Genomic DNA, 23,176 nt, shown 5'->3' with positions numbered 1-23,176 from the left:
CTCATCAAATTGAGTATCGTGGGTTCATCATCTCCAAAGATGGCATTTCAGTAGACCCTGCCAAGGTCAAAGATATTCTGGAGTGGCCATCCCCTAAATCAGTTCGTGAAGTTCATGGGTTTTTGGGAATCACGAGATGGTATAGGATTTTTATCAAAGATTATGCCTTGGTAGCTGCATTTTTTACGGATCTTCTTAAGAAGGATTGCAAAATAGTGTGACTGCCAATCCAGCAAAATAGTTTTGATCAGCTCAAGGTCATTATTACTTCTGCCCTAGTCCTGAAACTTCCTGATTTCACCAAGGAATTTGAAGTGGTTGTTACTGATGCCAGTAGTCTAGCACTTGGTGGTGTCTTAGGCCAAGAAGGAAGACCAGTCGCTTATACTTCCCGCAAGTTGAAGCAATATGAAGCAAATTATGCCACCAATTTGGAGCTCTTAGCAGTTGTTCATTGCCTCAAATTATGGAGACATTATCTCTTGGGGGGCAAATTCCAGCTTACAAAAGTCTAAAGTGGATCTTCACCCAGCCTAACCTCAACATGCGGCAAAGGATATGGATTGAAATTCTACAAGAATATGACTTTGACATCCAATTCCGCCCTAGGAAAGATAATGTGGTAGCAGATGCACTGAGCCGCAAATCTTTCTTGAGTGCAATTTCAATGCCAAATAATCCCATACTGGTCAAGGTGGAAGAAGTCTCATCTCATGATCCAGATTATCAGGGGATGATGAAGTTAGTAGGAGAAGGGGAAAATTCAGAGAAAGAGAAGAATATAATCAAAGGATACTCCACTCATGAAGGAAGCCTCTACTTCAATCACAAGCTATGTATCCCTAAGGATCCTGTTTTAAAGAAACTAATCCTCCATGAGGCTCATGATAGTCCTACTGCGGGACACCCAAGCTATGCAAAAACATTAAATGTCGTAAGAAGGAGATTTCATTGGGCAGGCTTGAAAAATGATGTCCTTCGGTACTTGAATCAATGTCTTTCATGCCAAAGGATCAAAGCTGAAAGGGTCAAGATGCCTGGGAAACTTCAACCCTTGGATATTCCCCAAATGAAGTGGGAGTGCATTAGTATGGATTTTTTCACAAGTCCCCCCACCACTGTTCAAGGAGCATATGACTCCATTCTGGTAGTAGTGGATGATATGACTCCATTCTGGTAGTAGTGGACTTACTTACCAAAGTAGCTCACCTTATACCAGCAAAGAAGACCTTCAAAGCTTTTACTGTTCCTCAAACTTCATGGTCTCCCAAAAAGGATAGTAAGTGACCGGGATTCTGATTTCACTTCAAAGTTCTGGGAGTCCTTATTTCAAGCTTGGGAACTCAACTTTGCTTTAGCACAGCTTATCATCCAGAGATCGATGGCCAGACTGAGAGAATCAATCAAGTAATTGAATTCATTCTCAGAGCATATTGTGGACGGGAGCCAAGAAGGTGGATTCAATACCTTCCTCTAGTAGAATTTGCCTACAATGCATCTTATCATCTCAGAGCATAGGAATGTCACCATTCAAATCACTCTATGAACAATAATGCTTGTCTCCTCTAAATTTCTTTGATCCGACCATAAGAGTTGAGGTATCTAGGAAAATGCTCGAAGAGATGGAAGAACAAACCAAGGCAATCCAAAAGGATATTAAAGCTGCCCAAGATCGACAAAAGTGTTATGCTGACACCAAGAGGTCTGAAAGGATCTTCAAAGAAGGAGACAAAGTTCTTCTATGAGTGTGACCCAAACAAAGTTCTCTATCACTTGGGAAATATAAGAAGCTCAGCCCTACGTATTGTGGTCCCTATACAATTATCAAGTGTCTAGGTAAAAGTGCCTATAAATTCCAACTCCCAGCCCATATCAAAGTCCACAATGTATTTCATGTAAGTTTGTTATTCATGTAAGTTTGTTAAAACCTTATGTACCCAGTGTCGATCATATTCTTGATGATGAACAAGTTGTAATCCCTACTTAAGGAGTCCTTGAATTACAGCCTAGTAGCATCATAGATTCTAGGGAAAGGCAACTCCGAAATAGAACTCTTGTAGAACATCTAGTATAGTGGAAAGATTACCTGAAGAGGATGCAACTTGGGAAGATGAAGCTACACTCTTAAAGGATTATCCCCAATTCATGACGAGATGAGGACATCTCGATTTCTTTAAGGGGGGAAGGATGTAACATACCCATCTTCACACTAATAAATAAATGTCCATGTAATAGATAAATTTATGAGTTTTTATGGTATGAAAATAATTGATTTCATTATTTGAGTCATTTCTACTTAGAATCTTCAAATTCTTAGCCAAAAATTAGAATCTGCACGCGAAGGATTTTACAGATCCAAAACGGACACCGGATCAAGCTTATACGTAAATTTCAGTCATTTTTAGTTAAAAATCGATGACCTTTAAACCTTAATAAATGCATGACCAGGCGTTGGATTGACGAACGGTCTGAACCCCAATGACTAGGAGAACCTCTCGGACAAAAAAAAAATTTGCCCCCCGAGGTGGTCCGATATGCAAATCGAGACCGACGCCCCAAATTTAGGGACATCGCCCCAAAATTTGGACCTTACACACTTACCAGGGTGCCCGTACGATGGTCGCACAAGAACCAAAGGACGGTCGCCCACTGTGTGGTCCACACGTACCGCTACGTGGACACCCATGCTGCCCCTGACCAGATAAGGTACATGCGTACCACTCCTTTTCCTGTTAACCGACACCGTACCTTTTCCCTAGACCCATGCAGGCCACTGATCTACAACCTTTGCTGGTACACTATCCTTTCGTCCTTGCTTTGCACTGTGCCCGTACCCGTACCCCACAGTTATATAAACACCTGGGGTGCTCCATGGTGGGCAACATGCATTTCTGCGTAGCCTATGCTCTGCTGTGCCGTCGTCCGTCCCTGTGCAATTTACTTGCTATAGTACAACCGCCCCTTGCAGCCACCCCTCTCACACCCCCTCATTTGCCCCTTTTCAGATATAGCAATTTTCCTCTATCCCCCCTCTTGCTAAGAGGCAGTGTCCTTAACTCTTTTCCCTCGTGTGAAGAGACTTATAGCAACCCTCAACCCTTCTCCCCTTTTGCAAAACGTTTTTGTGTTAAGGACATCTCAAAATCCCCCCCATTTGCGTGGACTTTAGTAAGAGGTTTTAGCCTTAAGAGAGGGTTTGTGCGCTGTGGTCTTTTACTCATACGGTGAGCAAACGATCTCAAAATTGATCCGAATGGTTTACAACCAACGAGGAAATTACTTTGAGTATGAATTCCTTTGATCATCCGTAGGTCTGATGGGCAAACAGAGTGGGTGAATCAGATTGTAGAGGATATGCTTTGTGCATATGTCTTTGGAAAAGCATCAAATTGGGAAAAATATTTTCCAATGATGGAATTTGCCTATAGCAGTTTTAAGCATACGGCTATTGGTTTTAGTCTGTTCATGCTTACATATGGGTATTAACCCAGGGCACTATTGATGTCAGTCTTTAGGACATTGAGCTTGATGCATCGAGGGATTTCTTGCCTCCACATGTTAGAGTTCATCCAATCTTTCATATATCAATAGATTGAAAGGAAAACTGGGAGGTGAGGATAATTAAGTTACTCCTTAAGAACTCCTTGAAGTCGAAGAATTATCCTATGTTCCACATGAACCTGATAAGGTACTTGAATTCAGGGAAAGGAAACTTTGTAGTTAACTAATCCCTGAGGTTAAAACTAGGTGGAAAAATAGGGAAATAGAGGATTCGACTTGGGAGTCGGTTGATATTGTTCAGTGTAGCTCTTCTTCTTTTCATTCAGTGCAATGTTTTGAGAGAGGGGAAGTATGCTATATGCACATTATGTGTGCATATACTAGGAGGCTAACCCACATTAGGCTTGTGAGCATGGAAGCATGGGAACAAGCTCCAGTGGAGCATGGGTTAGGACTAACCTTAAGGGTTAAGGTTAGGGTCAGTCACCTTAAGGATCACACATAGGAAATGGAGAGTCAAGAGTCACTTGAGGGCCCTCCTATATAATAGGGGCATGGGGTACACTCAAGGGAGGCTTGGAGGCTTGGGCTTGTGAGGCCAAGGCTATGTTATGCTCTATTGTGTAGAGGATCATATCTATTCGCTTACCATTTCACACTATAGCTACATGCTATTGGATTGGAGTTATACCTCTTGATGGTATGTGGGACATCAAGGTAGAGCTATGATTTATTTCATTATATTTCATGTGTGCATTCCTTGGGCTTTGGGGTGGTTGGGTGGTTGAGTTTATGCCTGATTTATGCATGTTTATGCATAACAATTATCTAGAGAGATCTTAGGGTTTTAACAGTGCCAGTACTTGACAGCCTAGAATTCAACGTCTGGAATGGCCCTTCTTGTCTTGGACTGAGTCCAGTACAAGTTGACGGGGACCCCTGTCCGCAGATTGTGCCTCTTCATCATGACTAGTTTGGAGACCAAAAAATACCCAGGCTATATCAATGATCCCCCTAGACTTAGTTGGAGAGTGTGGTTTGTCACCTTCCCCAAACCACCCAATGTATCTCAGCCCTTCTTCCATGGATTCCTCACTACTAGTTTCTATGGTTGGTCAGGTTTCTCAAGACACTTAAGTGTGTGCTTGTAGACTATCCCGATCCAACACTTCTTTGATAGGAAGTTCTTAGATGATTTGATGCACTATCGTCAAGCGTGAGATCGTCTCCAATGAGTTTTCTAGATCTTAAGTGCATGTATGTATGATTTGATAAGATAGTATCCAACCCAATTGGTTCAATTCCTTGTTCTATCGCTTTGTTTAGAAGGCGTGAATTAACGGGGTTTTGGTCTTCTCATGAAACAACAGGATTAAGTTCACGTCGTGAAACAAAAAGTGTTTCACGCCGTGAACTACTTCAAAAGTGTTTCACATCGTGAACTACTTCAAAAATGGTTCACGTCATGAAAGTCTACTGCACTTTCACGTGATCTAATTTTTAGCAGATTGAATCGTGTCACAGGTGTTAGGATAAGGGTTTCTATTTTTGGAATGTAATCCTGTGATTTTCGGCTAAAATTTTGGCGTTGATTTCGTGAGCGACTCGCGGGGCATGAAATTATAGAAAAATGGTTCACATTGTGAACAACTCCCATTAAATCTAGACATAAGCTTAGCAATCTAGAAGGGTTTGACCTTGTTTGGTTGTCTTGGTATTGTAGTAGGTGCAAGTGGTGGACTCTTACTACAACCCCCCTCCCTATTTCCAACGCTATCCTAAGTATGTTTGGGGTTAATCCTCCTACTTGGGGTGTAATTATGGATTGTCATTGATGTGCGTAAACATGGGGGTAGGTGTATGACTATGGTTCTTGAGCATAAGCTAGGAATGGTGGTGCGTCCAGGCTAGCTATAAGACTGAGGTGGGTATCCCTAAATGTTGGGGTCATATGATCAATAGAATGGTCCCCTAGGTTTGGTCCCATATCGAAGCCTTCTGGTTTGTGTTGTGCTAACATAAAAAGTTACCTAGGCTTGTAGCTCATGTTGCCCTAGTGTTTGCCTTGAATTTGACATTCTTATATACTTGTGTTGTAAAGCAAAGAGGTGTGAAGTCCAAGGCTCCTCTATTTCCTCAATGTCTCAACCCAAATAATTAAATATAATGTGTGGGAGAGGGAGAGCTTGAGTTCCTTGCAAGCGCACAGACACACACACACAAGAGAGTGCAAGAGACACAAAAGAGAGAGATGGATGATTGAATTTTATTATATCTTCTTCTCTTCTCTATAACCATATAACTAAAAGATAAGAGTACATACATAAAAGGAAATTACTCTTCCACAACAAAATATAGTGGACAAGCTATATTGTGTGTATTCGACTATATAAGCCGATGCTATAAATATGCCATAACTATAGTACTCCAAAGGGAATGTCACACAATTTATAATTAACTCATGGTATATCAACAATAATCTTACTAACCATGCCAGTGGCATAAGTGCAGAAGCTATCACCCAGGCAGGTCATCAATGTCCGCCCCATAACACTAGTTGAGCTCGATATCTCACACTCCCCCTCGAGCTCAATTCCACACACTGCACTCCAAGCAAGCTCCTAAACCTATGGAGATTCTCTGTGTCCAATTCCTTCATGAAGATGTCAGCCACCTAATCCTCTGTGCTGACATATATCAGATCTACATCACCTTCTAGAACCTTCTTCCTCTCACAAAGTGATAGAGCACCTCAATGTTCTTCACTCTAGCATGGTATATTGGGTTACTGGCCAAGTGGATGCTACTCATATTGTCACAATAAATGACAACTTCCCTATGCATGGACTTACCCATATCACCAAAAGTAGCTTATGAAACCAAGATACCTCATAAGCTACCATAGTAGCACCCATGTACTCTACCTCTGTACTCAACAAGGCAACTATTGGATACTTTTTACTGCTCCAACTCACAGCAACACTCCCAAATGAGAACATAAAACCACTCATTCATCTCATATCTACAACACTACCATCCCAATTAGCATTTATGTACCCATGTAGTTGTTTCTCTATCATAATCAACTATGGAATTTATGTACCTGAGAATCCATCTAGTTTCATCCAAGTGTGGCTTCCTAGTAGGGGCCTGCATAAACTGACTCACAAGTCTAACATCATATCTCAAGTCTGGTCTAGTAATGGTCATGTAGATCAAGCTACCCACTATATGCGCTTGTACGTAGTTGGGTCCTCCACAAAAGCTCGCCACCCAGTATCTACGGAAAGCTTTGTGTTCTGCTCCAATGGCACTAAAATAGGATTGCAGCCTGTCATTCCATACTTAAACATGTCCAAGCCATACTGCCTCTGCAATAACAAAATGCCATGAGGTGATCTCACCAGCTCTATGACCAAGAAATTACACATCGCACCCAAATCCTTTATCTCAAACTTGTGCTTCAAAAGCCTCCTAACATCATGCATGTATGTCAAAATCACTATCACCAATGATTATCAAGTCATCCACATAGATGACTAATAGCATGATCCATCTGTCTATCTTTTCACATAAAATGAAAAATATGCCATTGGATATCTGTCTTTTCATATAAAGTGAAAAATATGCATTGGATATCTAAAATCTAATGGTTACAAGATACCCCCCAATCTTGTCTTACCATACTTTGGGTTCCTAATTCAAGCCATACAAGGCTTTGCATAACTTGCACACAAAATCTAGGTGTGCATCACTCTCATAACCTACTGGCTATATCATGGATACTTCTTTTGCAAGAAAGCATTATTTACATCCATCTAATGTAAATAATGCTTTCTTTTGCAAGAAAGCATTATTTATATCCATCTGATGTAAATACCAACCCTTTGCAGCCATAGTAATGAAAACCCTCATGGTTTCCATTCTTGCAACCGGGCTAAATTTCTCCTCATAGTCAATGCCATAAGTCTAAGCATAGCCCTTGGCAACTAATCTTACCTTATATCTGCTCAATGAACCATCAACATTATGCTTAACTTTACACACCCAATTACATCCAATTGCCTTCTTTTCCTTAGGCAAAGACACTAACTCCCCTGTTGCATTTTCATTAGGAAAAATTTGGACTCAAATTGGGCTCTTTATGGATTTGTACACATTCTCTCTCTACAAAAATGGGCTCATGGTAAAATGTTTGCAAATCAACTCATAATTGAGCACAGTTTAGACATTTGGAATGTACTCTTCGCCAATGATATATAGCATGATGGGCAATTTTGCATATTCAAGAAGTCCCCAGATTTGGTTGATGATGTGGCATATAACATGGCAAGTCATTCACCAAATTTGGGAATTTCTTGAATATATAAATTACCAGTCATGCTATATATCATTAGAAAGGACTCGAAGAGTAGATTCTAAATGTCCAAACTCTGTTGAGTTTTGAGTCAAAAAATTTACCGTAAGCACATGTTTTTAGAGAGAGAATGTGTACAAATCCTTAAAGGACCCAATTTGAGTCCAAATTTTCCCTAATGCATCCAATGCTGCCATCTCCTCATTCAGGGCATCTTCCTATTTCTTATTTTGAAGTGCCTTCTCAAAACAAGTTGGCTCCAACTCCTGTATTTCTTTAACCATGTAAGCATAATGATGAGTTGTATATTCACTATATCTCAACCTGTCAACAGGGTACCTAACCCTCGTAGACCTCTCTACACTTGGATCTCTGCCATGTGTCTGCAAAATAGCTCCGATTCTCCTTACACCAAGAGTAACCACCACAAAAAATGGAATACCAAGCTCCTCATCAAGGCTTTGCTCAGAGCCACTAGAATCACCATCCACATATGAGTGACCTACTAGCAGATCATGCATAAAATTTTGATCTATGTTTTCCTTTCCTTTTCATGATACATTATACCTACACCTATCCTTAATCTACCTAACCATGGACTAACATTGGATCCACTACTAGTAGAGGACTCTCAAAGTCCACTAAGCACCTATGGTGGCTACTCTACATGTGGTGCAACATCAACACTTCTTACATCTACATCTTCTATTTTCTTCATATTGATGGTGCATACCAATTACTCATCTCATCACAGACATTATATATTCTTACTCACATCTCACAAGTGGTAGGGTTATAACATTTATAACCTTTCTGCTCCATAGCGTAACCAATAAAGATGCATTTCTCTGCCTTTGGATCTAACTTTGTTCTTACTTCATGAGGAACATGCACATATGCAATACACCCAAACACTTTCAAGTGAGACACATCCGATCTTATGCATGCAAGCTTTTATTTAGGCATCATACCATGAACAGCTACAGTGGGTGTCTTGTTTATAATTTACAGAGTAGTTGCTACTACTTCTGCCCAAAAATAATGTGGGCAGAAGTAGTTGCTACTACTTGTGCCCAAAAATAATGTGGCATATTCTTTTCGGCCCATCAAGGCAAGTGCCACTTCTGCAATGTGCCTATTTTTTCTTTCTGCAACACCATTCTGTTGGGGAGTGTACTTGCATGTAAACTATCTCTTGATTCCCTACTTTCTCAGGAAATCATTGAACTCATTGGAGAAATATTCTCCCCCACCATTTGATCTCATGCATCTTATTTGCATGCCTTTTTCCTTCTCGACCAAGGCTTTAAATCTCTAAAAGTAAGCAAACACCTCACTTTTCTTCTTCATGAAGTAAACCCATGCTTTCTTGGTGTGGTCACATCAATAAATGTAACATAATACCTGCAACTTGTAATTTTGTTGCAGTCTTAGTCCCCATACATCTGAATGTATAACATCTAATGGCCTTACACTGACATGCTTTTCATGTGGGAAAGCATGTGTGGCATGCTTGCCAAGTTGGCATGCTTTTCATGTGGGAAAGCATGTGTGGCATGCTTGATAAACTTTATGCATACCACAACCTTAAACTTTGGTAAACTTACAATTATATTTTGGGCCTGCACATAGAGTTCACCAGTTGTATATTCACATTACCAATGTGCTTGTGCCATATGTCAATATCGGATGACACCTATTTCATGCACAAACATGATTGCCTTTACCTCAGGCATGTTCAAATCCAAAGTAAACATCTGGCCATTTCTGTTACCCTTTACAACCAAGTGACACTGATTTTTGAAGTCTTCCACAAAACATCCTTGAGAATTAAACCTCACTTATAAACCCTTCTCAACCATTTATCCAATAGAAACCAGGTTTTTTTGAATATTTGGCACATGAAGTCCAAGTACTTCATTTTGCCATCCTACATAGACAATGGCACTTTACCAACATGTGTGCAATGGAATGCACAATATCATCATGTGTTTTTATATAACCTAGTTTTTCCATTTTTTGCATCTCTAAACCACTCACTATGATTGGTCATATGGTTAGAGGTGCTAGAATCCACATACCATATATCTTGAGATCCCGATACATCACTTGCTATGGAACTGAGGCATGTGTTGGATCACAAACAACTGCTCACTTCTATTATCACCACCATGTTTAGTAGATGATGCATAGTTGCCTTGCTACTCACTTCTATCATCACCACACCATGTTTACTAGATGATGCATATAGTTGCCTTGCTGCAACTTTTCACTTTTAGTGCCATTCTACTTTTTATTGCAGTCCTTTCCCATGTGCCTTTGTTTGCCACAATATTATCACTCTATGTTATTTGCACTTTGATTTCTTTGCCAACCACCTTGGTCTCTTTGGCTCCCCCTGCCTCTAGATTGGCCTCTTCTACATGTGTATGATTGTTGTTACTGCAAATCATTGGACTGTCTTTGTCCAATTCTGGTTTCCTTATCATTCACCTTGGCCTTGACCACGACCTCTACCTCTGTCTCTACTTGAATTAGAGTAGAAGGCTTGTTTTTATGTGTTTTTGCTTTGAGAAGAAGAGTACTCACTTAGATACTTTTCTTCTATGATCAGTATAGACACCAAGTCTCGAAAGTTGGGAATATGAATCTCTATGACTGCAATGAAGGTCTTGAATAGCTTTTACACTTTGCAAGGCCCATTCACATAGACACTCACCAACAAATCATCATCTTTCACCAATACATTAATAGACCTAAGGGCTTCAACAATGCCCTTGATCTTTAAAGCATACTCATTGATAGACATATTTTTCATTTTAACAGTATGCAGCTCTTGTTTTAGCTGTAGCTTCCTTACCTTTGTATTGGTCTGGAACATCTGCACTAGGTTTTGCCTTGCAATTGCTGGAGCGTTGGCATCCTGTATATGTCCTATAATTATGTCTGTGACACTGATCGAAAGCTAATACATAACTTTTCTTGCACCATGATTCCAGTCCTTGAATGCCTTTATATTTGCTGGAGTGGCATTCTCTTCAGACAACTCTGGAGGCTCCTCATTGTCTACTTTGACATAGTCCCAAGTTTACCCATTAGGAAATTGGTCATTCTAAACTTCCAAGAAGGGAAGTTATTCTTGTCCAGCTTCTCACTGACAATCTAATTTAGAAATGTTTTCCTATAAAATAATCAGAAACCTACAAATAAACAATTTCTGTATGCAACCTGTAACACAATAGTATCTTCTGTAACTACTACACTAGTACGTCAGCACAACCTATAGGTCACTAGATCTAACCAAAGTACATGTACATGTACACCCAATATCAACAATACATGTGCAAACACTGTCAGGACTCCCAAAATGCATTGCTACACTGTAATAACTAGATTTTGACTAGAGACATGATGTTGTAGCAAAAAACAAAAGTAGCTTGGTTAATCGTGGCTTCAGGAAGGAAGGGTTCCTCCCTCCTAGGTTTTTACTCCTAGTCAGGTGGTCTTGACGTGTTGGGGTGGTCTAATTCTCGCAATGGGTTCTCATGCGGCTCCTCTTTGAGCCATGTCATCTATTCAGGCCTATAAGTAGAGTGTCAATGACTTGTCACACTGACTATAGTAAGGGTTAGTAGGTTTGTTGGGGACTTTGAGTCTTACAACATGACTCCTTTGAGAGTGTGTAGGGGATTTTAATGTGTGGGCTTCCAAAGTCTTGTTGTCTATGATGCAAGGGTTTGAAGCTTCTTCTAAGCTACCATCCTTGTTGCTTTATTGCTCATATTGTCAATTTTCTAGGACCATATGATGGCTCCTAAAAATTTCCCCGTGCATTGACTCATGGTGCTTTAGACTCAACATCATTCGAAGCACTTTCTGCCAAGGGTGGACTATGTCTTAGTCCTTAAATGGTGGTCTAGGTTCTAGTGCTTTGCTCCAAGAGAACACTACGTCCTACTACTATTCTCTTGGATTGCATGTACATGGAAGGAGTTTGGTTGTGAAAGAAAGTGGCAACTAGACTAGTCTAAATGTAGCCTCATTAGCCTTGGATTAGCCTAGATTATGGAGATTAGCCTAGGTTTAGAGAGATAAGAGACAGTAAGACTTGTGGTGTATTCTTAATTATCAAAAAGGTTCCATAACGTTGGCCCATATTCACTTATATACTAGGCCACCCTTTCACACTACACTTATTAATATCCATGGGCATGCCCAAGCCTAGTCTTAACCCATGGCCCCTTTCATATCCCCTTTATCCCTTGGCCTTGGGCCCAAATTGACTTGAGTCTCTTTTTACTTTTTTACAAACCATCCACACCCAACAGGTTTTGTCCTCGAAACCTTAGGTATACATGTACAAACTTGCATGGGTGAAGTATACTATCAAGGACTCATATCAAATAACATGCTCATGTGTGAGCCATCTATGTTGGAGCCAAAAAGATATATGTATGGCTGTAAGCTACCCACAATGCCCTCAAATCAAGACATATCATGTACTCCATAATGGCATATGCACTTCATGAAGCTTCCATGCATTTTGCATCCAAAACCAAAAGGTACAGGGCTGTCCAAACAGTGGATTTCAGAAATTTTAGCAAGCCATAATCACTATTTTTTTAATGTACCGAGCGACTGGTCTCTCTCAAAATGTGGCCAAAGGATAGCATATCAAAAACTTTATCCTCCCGGATCAAAAGGCAAACCAAGAGACCAACAATCAAACCTCCTCAAGAACAAGTAGACCACCCGGATCAAAAGGATAGCTACTATAATCTCCAACCCAGACAACTTGGCTACCAAATACCGGGGTCGAAAGGAAAGCATACTGGTATATCCATCAATCCGGAGCATAAATGTAATATACCATGTGCAAGAGTATTTCCTACATCCAAAGGCAATACACCAAATCCATGGTGTGTCACATAATCTTGCACCATGCATCTCATATGACAAGGAATGCATTCGAAAGTGAATGCCCTAATCCCATAAACCATAGAATCACTTTGGTATCCATAAAATCTGAAAATGCACACCTCAAAATCCATATCCTTATTGTTATCCTCAAAATTCCCTTAAAGATATCCACTATAAAACATAGAACATGTATCCTCATAATGAATATCTTCATTATCAAGGCTACCATCATTTGCATCTTCATAGACATTCTCATCCTCATGATGAATGGTAGTGTGACGTGAAAAATTGATATCTTTCATTGTCAATTTTGTGCATATTTTGATGGTTTCTCAATGGTAATAAGGTGGAAGCTTGTCCAAGAAGATTGCGGCGCCCACAATGGAATAACGGCATGGTGATGCAGCGGCTTGGCGGCTACCCCAATAATAGCATTCTATCTTCAAATATAATGGTTTTACTCGATTTAGGGTGCACACATTGTAAATGCCACAAGTATGCTTGATAAATACTTTGGTATGGTAGATAGGCTAGTGATGTGGAAAATAAAAGTGTGCCTTGATGCTCACATGGATTTTAATTGTATTATTAATATGGTATTCACCATAAGGCTACAAGTTGGGGAGTGTGGAAGGCATGTGGAGGAGTGTGTGTAGGTGCATAATTGGGAAAGATTCTTCTAGAATGCCTACATGGAAGAGGAGAATTCTGCCATGTGTAAGTGGGATCTCCACCTACATACCACTTAGACTTGGCTATAATCTCATCACACTCTCAAAGTCAAAAAGTCTTCAATTTAATAATCAATAGAAGACTTAGCCTAAGAGGACAATTGATGGTGACATCTACCCTTATGTCACTGAAGGGTTGAAGATTTTTATATTGTAATTTGTAACAATGGAAGAGAGGGTGATTCTCCACCTATAAAAGGAGCCCTCCTCTCCCTTTCAAATAAAGGAATGAGCCTCCTCAATTGAGCATTTTGTGTCATTGCCATTCTCTTCTCTTCAAACCCTTATTTCAAACACTCTCTTTACATGTGAAAGTCTCATTTAGCATTAGCTCCTCATGCTTAGCCCAATTTTGGACCTCTTTGATGATTCATGATAAGTGGGATAAGGAGTTATTATCTTGGCGGGCCTGTGACTTCTCAAGGTAGCCCTTGCCTTATTGCCGCCCTCCTTTGTAGGTACCAATGGTTTTAGCGGTAATGAGCATGTGGAAAGACTTTGGGGACTATAGGTAAATCTTTATGATTGTCCGCTGAGCAATGTTAACCCTTACCCTCTAGCTTGAATCATGAAGGAGATGAGAGGCAAGAGGCTATGTGAAAATTGAGGTTTCATGCAAAGAGAGGGAAGTGCAGTTTTGTGGTCCAATACCCAAATTTCAATCGGTAATTAATCATCACTTGGGTATTGATTTCTAAAATTGATCATATGGCTAGGAAGCTCTTTATATGCTTTTTCCAATCATGTAACTAATTTCTTAATCCTTTACTTTATTGATGATCAGAATTTCTCCCAAAGTTGCTATCTTTTAGGCGAATTTTGGCAGTTTTATAGTCTTGTAGTAAAATGCTCATAACTTTTCGCTCGGTTGTCCGTTTTTTAAAGTTTTTATATGGACACGAAGCTCTCTTCAAGCTCTACGCATCTAACTAATCCTCTCTTGCACAGCCCATATGGATTTAAAACTGCAATTCTCTATTTATCTCTGTTTTTATAGAATTTTGGCAGTTTTATAGTCTTGTAGTAAAATGCTCATAACTTTTCGCTCGGTTGCCCGTTTTTGAAAGTTTTTATGTAGGCGCAAAGCTCTATTCAAGCTCTACGCACCTATGTAATCCTCTCTTGCACAGCCTATATGGATTTAAAACTACAATTCTCTGTGTATCTCTATTTTTATAGACTTTTGGCCATTCTTTCTTCTTAATCATGATTAATTCCTCCTAATCTCTTATCAAAAGGCCAATCCCATGTGTTTTATCCTCTTGTAAGTGATTGCTATATACATTTGCTTTAATATGTTCCGACCAAATCGCCCAATTCAAACGGATGACCTTACCAATATTCCCCGTATGTTTCCGTTCACATAATCTTGAGTCGAAAGATTTTCTTCCAACAAAGAATCGCCCTCTTGTTTGGAGCTGCAAGACTGGCAGAAATTCTTGCTTCTCCTGAGCCTTTCATCTTTCCTTCCATGAATTATGATCTCACCTTTGATGTGTATATCTTTATCTTAACCTAGGGAGAGAAAGGGAGGTGAGGAGGCTGTGAGGTTTCATACAAGTGTGTTTTGATTCTGAGAAGTGACCGAAGTCCAAACCCCAACTTCGTGTCACATCTTATGGTGGAGACGACGGGCAGGTTTTACTTAGAATTATTCTATTTTAACCTCAAGGTCCCGCATGATTAAAGGAAGGTTATTTTGAAACAAGTAAATTTCCCTTGTTGCTACTCATCGTTTGGTGCAAGATGTTCAACATTCCGGTGTTCCAAGGATCGAAAGGAGAAGACCTGGGGAGTTATCTCCAAGAGTTTAACCGAGCATGCCGCTTGACGGGTTGGTCTATGGAGAGGGCAGAAATACTTCCAGATTTCTTGGAGGGTGTGGCCTTAACTTGGCATGAGGCTTTGCTAGAGGAGTCCAAGAATGATTGGGAAAGGTTGACCAAAGCAATGAAGGAGAGATTTGGCACAGTGAAGTCACCAAATGCTTTACTATTGCAATTGGATCAAATTTTCCAAAAGGAAGGAGAGTCAGTTTCTGCCTTTTCAGTGAGGTATGAAGCCTTATTCATCAAATATCAACAAGCTGCTTTACATGTTATTGCTTCTTCTTCTTCACCTTCTATGGAAGATTCAAAGAGTTCTTTAGCAATGGAGCACCTTAAGATGAGCAAGTTTATCAGGGCTTTGGATCCCCGCTTGCATGGAAAAGTTCTTAGCAAAGATCCCACTAGTTTTAAAGAGGCCCTTCGTATTGCTTTGAAGAAGGAGGCCACTCTTCATATTGAGTCCACATTCCAATCTTCTCCAAGTGTGCCAACCCCACCACGAGTAGAGATAGCCTCAACATCTCAGGTACAAGCTCCATCCTTGGATCATAACATTGCACAACTTATGGCAGAATTTGCTGATTTGAAGTTACACTTAGTCAATGCAAGGCCATCTAGGGTTCCACGAGCTGAGGATAAACCTAGGGATAGAAGTAGTGTCACATGCTATGAATGTCAAGAGAAGGGGCACTATCGTACTGAGTGTCCAAAGTTGAGAAAAAGTGAGGATAAAAGTTTAGCACTTTTAGAAGAAACATGCTCAGAAGAAGAAGAGGAAACATTGATGCCATTAATGGCAAAAAGGGATCGTAAAACTAGGAGTCAAGAAGAAGAACAAGAAGACAAATCTGAAGAAGAGGAGAAAAATAAGAAGAAGAAGAAGTCATCTAGGAGAAAAATTGGACAATCTGACTTTCCTCTTGGACAAGGATCTCTTAGTTATGACCTCTTGACAGATCTTAGGGAGAAAACAGCACAAATCACATTTGGGTAGCTTTTGGCACTCTCTCCAAAGCTTAGAAAGGAATGGGGTAAGCTGGCTAGCACAAGGGAATCTAAGAAAAAGAAGAAGAGGGATAATGGGACTCCTATGGTTCAAAAAGTGGATATTGATGTAAGAGATGATGTGCCTGTGATTGATGTCATCATTGAGGGGCAAACAATTTCTAATGCATACATTGATGGAGGTGCGTCAATCAATGTCATGAGTGAAAAAACAATGAAAGATGCTGATTTAAAGTTGTCTTCTACTAACTCTCCCTATCGCATCAAACTTGCTGATAATACTAGGGTGAAAACCTTAGGAATTGTCAGGAATTTGGGAGTGGATGTATGTGGTATTTCTGTGCCTACAACTTTCTAGGTCATTCCTACAAAGCCTGATGCTAGGCCTTACCCATTGATATTGGGTAGGCCATGGCTTCACCAAGTGAAGGCAATTCAAAAGTGGGGGACAGGTGATCAAGATTGAGAGGGATTGAGAAGTGAGAAACATTTAGAGATTAAGAAAAAGACCATAAACTCACTCTTTATCTCTTGTTTTGTTTGATTCTTTAGTCATTGGAGAGGCCCCCAACCAATCAATTGGTTAGTATGTTGAGGAAGGCTCCAAAGAAGGTTGAATAGAGAGAGAAACTTCATTTTCTCCAAATTGTAGAAGAATAATAGAAAATATCATTATTTCAGTATAGTATAGTTATCATTTTTTTTTACAAAGGGCTAAGGGTCTATTTATAGGTGAGGGAGGCCTCTAACCAAGTCCAACTAGTTTCTAGAATTTTACAGGTTTAGTTTCGCTGAATTTGGACCAGTTTGGCTCCCTTTTTGATCTAGATTGATCCCCCAAGAGAGAGGAGAGATAAAAATATCTTATTATTTTTTAGTTTAAAACTCCTCCACACATGTGAAATAGGTGCCTCCTTGAAGATCCCCCCTTCTCCTTACCAAGGTGTCAAAAATGTATCATTATACCCAAAATATCTCATTTTTTAAGGTAATACAAAGTTTTTTACTAATAAACCTTGTACTCAATCAACTCTTCATCTTATGTGGTCATTTACTCATTTTTGGGTATTTTTCTTTTTCAAATTGGATTTAACTCCTCCCCACACTTGGATTGATTCTATTGGCCCCATAGGAACCTTAATTGGACCATAATCCAAAAATTTTCGAAAATCTAAACCCTTAGGCTAAGGTCCTTTATACCTATTTTCAATTAATTCCAATTGTACATTGGAAAGTTCTTTTTAATTTTTTTTTCCAGGGGAAACCATTTTAGACACTAGGAGGATTTTTATATCCAAAAATATCTCAATTTTAGATTACCTCCCTCTAGACATTTTGTCTCTCTAGGCCAAAACAAGGTAAAAGAGGATCTTTCTTTTATTTCAGAGAGGGGAATAATTATAACATCAGAAGGGGAAGTTCTTACACCTCCACACCTCAAAGGCTGGAGGGAGGAATCTTACATCCTAACCCACTTAAAAAACGCGAGATGTCCTCATCTCGCAAACTAGAGAACAACTCTTTCCCTTAAGATCCATCTGATTCTGGGGTTCCTTATAGTCTAGTCAACCCAACAGAATCCTGGGATAAAGATTCCTTATATAGAACTCATTAATCAGATAACAATTCATTCAGATCATATATCCTTAACACAATAATGGTGCATTAAACCGAAATTTCCATCTGAACAGTCCTCCATGGGAATTTTAATTATACAAATTTTTAATTTGTCATCCCTTAACTTAATCCATTGGGTCAAGTGTTAACAGTAGCAATCTGTCAGCACAATCCTTTAATCTCATAGTGATTTGCTAAAGTCATTATTGTCATTTCAGTTATGAACATCATCACAGGGGCTCATCCCATTCATCCTCATTGTGGTTTTGTTCAACTTATCGCTTTTCCACCAAAATTCTGGAATCATCATTTTTCAATTAGAATCCAAATCAACTCATCAATTCTCAACTAGAATTTTAAAATCATATTAACCACATTCCAATTCATCATCTGGATAGTATTTTTGTTTATAATTTCAAGGTCTTAGATTAACTCATATATAGTGCCAATAAAGAGCTGTAGTTATACCATTGGTATATACGGGTAGTCACAGTCCTTGGAATTATAAGCTAAATACCATCATGTCTAGGCCTCAAACAAGTCAGGGATTCCATATAATTGCGCAACTTCCATCTAAAGACCTAATTACCAATTTATGAATTTCAGTCTAAATATCAATTGGTATAAATTTCATCACACAATTCCAACCTTTTACTATTACGTCATAAATTTTTGACATTTTTGGCTTCTTAGTTGATCCACTTTAGTCAATTCGCTCTAATACCAACCGAAAGATCCCTGTCCCCTCCGTGCAACAAATTTTGGGGTGCTAGCAGCGGAAGTAGCACTTCTTGCATGCGAGGCAGGGTCCCTCACTCGGGGCCTCGCCCATGGATATCCGGACAAGAGACTAATCGCTCGGAAAGCACGGGCGATTCCTCCAGGATATTTTTACTCTAATGTAGTCAAGGTCATCACTAACCAAACTGATCCGATCGAACCTGTAAAGACACTTGCCAGATCAAGGAAGAAACTTGCACTTGGATCATAGAGACCAACACTTTTTTCCTCATTGAGAGGCACAGCCGTTGATTCTTTTCCATAGAACATATTTTATCGGGGATTTACTTCATCTATCGTACCATGACCAAATTGAGTCTCATTTTAGGGATCCATCAGTCCAGCCTAACCCTATCCTATCCCATGGGTTAGCCAACTGCCCAACTGCCCAACCATTGTAGTGATGGGATCTAGTTAGGAATTTGGATAGGTTTTGTCCCGGGTACCAAGGAAAAGAGTTCCCAGGCCCCCCAGTTAGATATTCATGCAAATTTAAAGCTAGTCACACCACTTACAGACCTAATATGAAATTATCTTTTTCACAGATTAAGCTGTCTTTAAAACAATCATTTAATGAAATCATAGTGTCACTGATCATAATTCTTCAAAATGTCTAGTTGAATCTTAATTTTCACTCATTCCTTTATCGGTGTACCTATAGCATCACTGGTAACCAAAACGCTCACACCACCTGTCCCTTCAGGGGCCTTTTCGATAGTTCCTAGCTCATAGTACCCAGGAATATATTCACTTATAAAAATCGAGATGTAATCTTCGTTGAAGATCAGCAAGATCAACCAACAGATCCATATAAAAGAGCCATGGACTCATCCGTTTTGAGGACCAGCAAGGTCTATCAACCAGATCCATGCCCGGTTTCATAAAACAGCTCTTACTCCTTATTCCAATATCTTCCCCACCGCACGTGTGGGTATCTTTGGCAACCCACAGCTCGAGCACCGTATGGTCAGCACCCTCTAGGATCCTTCATAGGTCACCTAGCGTTTCACTCATAGGCCGCTTCCTTGGTCCCTCATCCCCACCGTACCGGAAGCTCACCATTTAAATCAAACCGAGGCTCGGCCAACCTTGCTACGCGAGACGTCCTCCGTTGACTCTCTGTCAGCTGTTGCAACTTTATCAGCAGTTAGGTCTCCACGACCTCATTTACAAGACGGTCAAAAGGCTTCCCTAGCATTTTTGACATAAAACAGTCATTTAAAAATAGGTGATAAATACAATTTCTATAAAAAACTCTCGTCTTTCCACATTGTTCCACATCAGTCCACATTATTTAATCCACATCCATTTTATATGTATTCCCATTCCCATCCAATCACATCATTTTCCATCTCATCACATCTTTCTTCATTTATCCTCATCAGATCTCATCCACTCGCATCTACCTATATCCACATCTCATCATCAACTCACGTTCATTCACATCTCATACATTCATATCTACCCCGATCCACATCACATCCATTTCACCTCAAATCTCATTCATTCACATCTATCCCGATTCACAACCCATCATATCTCATCCACTCACATCACATCTCCATCTATCCCGTTTCACATCACATCACATCACATATCATCCATTCACATCTATCCCAATTTACATCACATCTCATCACATCCATTCCACATCACATCTCATTCATTCACATCCCGATTCACATCTCATTCATTCACATCCCGATTCACATCACATTTCATTCAGTCACATCTATTCATTTCACATCACATCATCTCCATCCATTCACATCCATCACATCACATTCATTCATATCCATTACATTCATTCTCATCACCATCCCATCACATACATTCTATCCACATTATGTAAGATTCCTCCCCAGCCTCTCAAAATGTCCAGCATCTTCCCCTATAATCAATCCCTCTTCAGAAATATAAAAGACTTGTTTCTAACTGTTTTAACCTAGAGAGAGAAAATATTCTAGAGAGAGAATATTCAAATTTTTAATATTTTTAGATAGAAAATTATCTCATCTTATTAAAATAAGTTCTCCTGAAACAGAAATTCAAAAAGAACTTTCCAATGTGCAATTGAAATTAATTGAAAATGGGTATAAAGGACCTTAGCCTAAGGATCTAGATTTTCTATTATAAAAGTGTGACTTTTATCATAATTGAATTTCATGCATAGAGGTATGCATAAAAGTTGATTATTTTATTGTAAGAGTGTTACTTTTATCATATTGGATTTCATGCATATAGGTATGCATAAAAGATATTCTTTTTATACTAAAAGTGTGATTTTTCTCATAAATGGATTTTATGCATAACTTAGATGCATAAGAGAAATTCTTTTATTCTAAAAGTGTAATTTCCTACCAAATTGAATTTATGCATAAGAAGATGCATAAAAGGTTGATTTTAATTTTGAAAGTGTTAGTCTCCTTAAATGGAATTTATGCATAAATAAATGTGTAGAGAAATCTTATATCAAATATAAGAATTCTCTTAAAAAAAAGATATGAAATGTGATAAGATGTGATAAGAGGTGTCTGAGATGTGATAAGATTTGATAAGATGTGTATGGAAAGTGATAGGATGTGATAAGAGGTGTATGAGATGTAAAAAGATGTGATAAGATGTGTATGAGATGTGATAAGATTTGATAAGATGCGTATGGAAAGTGATAAGATGTGATAAGAGGTGTATGAGACGTAAAAATATGTGATAAGATGTGTATGAGATGTGATAGAATGTGTTAAGATGAGTTAGGATGTGTTAAGATGTATATGGGATGTGTTAGGACGAGAATGGATGTAATATGGTTGTATGAATGTTGATGTGGATGTGGATGTATGGATGTAGATGCGGATGTGGATGTATGTATGTGAATGTGGATTTATGAATGAGGATGTAAAAATGGATGTATGTATGTAGATGTGGATGTATGTATGTAGATGTGGATGTATGTATGTAGATGTGGATGTATGGATGTGAATGTGAATGAAGAGGTGGATGTGGATGTATGGATGTAGATACGGATGTGGATGTATATATGTGAATGTGGATGTATGAATGAGGATGTGAAAATGGATGTATGTATGTAGATGTGGATGTATGGAAGTATGTATGTAGATGTGGATGTATGTATGTAGATGTGGATGTATGGATGTGAATGTGAATGAAGAGGTGGATGTGGATGTATGGATGTAGATACGGATGTGGATGTATGTATGTGAATGTGGATGTATGAATGAGGATGTGAAAATGGATGTATGCATGTGAATGTGGATGTATGAATATGAATGTGGATGTGTGGATGTGGAAATGGAGGTATGGATGTATGAATGTGGATGTGGATGTATGCATGTAGATGCGTATGTATGAATGTGAAATTGGATGTATAATGTGGACGTACGAACATGGATATGTATGTAGAATAATGAATATGAAGATGTATGGGAGATAATGTGTAGTCTATATGAGTGAATGGATGAGAACGAGTACACACTGAATGGAATGTGGAATAAGTAATGTGGTCCGAGAGTGGATAATATGGAAAGACAAGAGTTCGTTATAGAAACTGTATTTTGTGACTGTTTGTAAATGACTGTTTTATGTCAAGAATGCTGGAGAAGCATTTTGACCGTCTTGAGGATTAAGGTCATGAAGACTGAACTGATAAAGTTGCAACTGCTGACGGAGAGTCAATGGAGGACGTCTCGCGTAGCAAGGTCGATCGAGGTCTAGCCTCGGTTCGATTTAAATGGTGAGCTTCCGGTATGGTGGATGAGGGACCAAGGAAGCGGCCTATGAGTGAAGCGCTAGGTCACCTACGAAGGATCCTAGAGGGTGTTGACCATACGGTGCTCGGGCTCTGGGTCACCGAAGATACCCACACGTGCATCGTGGAAGATATTGGAACAAGGAGTAAGAGTTGTTTTCTGAAACCGGGCATGGATCTGGTTGATTGACCTTGCTGGTCCTCAACAGATGAGTCCATGGCTCTTTTATATGGATCTGTGGGTTGATCTTGCTGATCTTCCACGGAGATTCCATTCTATTATATGAATATATTGCCGGTTACTATGAGCTAGGAACTATGGAAAAGGCCCCTGAGAGAACAGGTGGTGAGCGTTCTGGTTGCCAATGATGCCATAAGTACACCGATGAAAGAATGACTGGAAATAAGGATCCAACCAGAGACTTCGAGGATTGTCATCAGTGACATAATGGTTTTATTAAAGGATTGTTTTAAAGCTAGTTGATGCTAAGAAAAAGGCAATTTCATATTGGGTGTGTAAGTGGTATGACTAGTTTTATGTTTGTATGAACTTCCGGCTAGGGGGCCTTGGAACTCTTTTCCTTGGTACCCGGGACAAAACCTAACCAAATTCTTAATTGGATCCCATCACTACAATGGTTGGGTGGTTGGCTAACCCATGGGACTGGAT

The sequence above is a fragment of the Cibotium barometz genome, chromosome 50 (genome assembly GCF_041138505.1).
Source record: "Cibotium barometz isolate CiBa-2024 chromosome 50, ASM4113850v1, whole genome shotgun sequence".
Lineage (NCBI taxonomy): Eukaryota > Viridiplantae > Streptophyta > Polypodiopsida > Cyatheales > Cibotiaceae > Cibotium > Cibotium barometz.
This window is presented reverse-complemented; position numbering follows the sequence as displayed.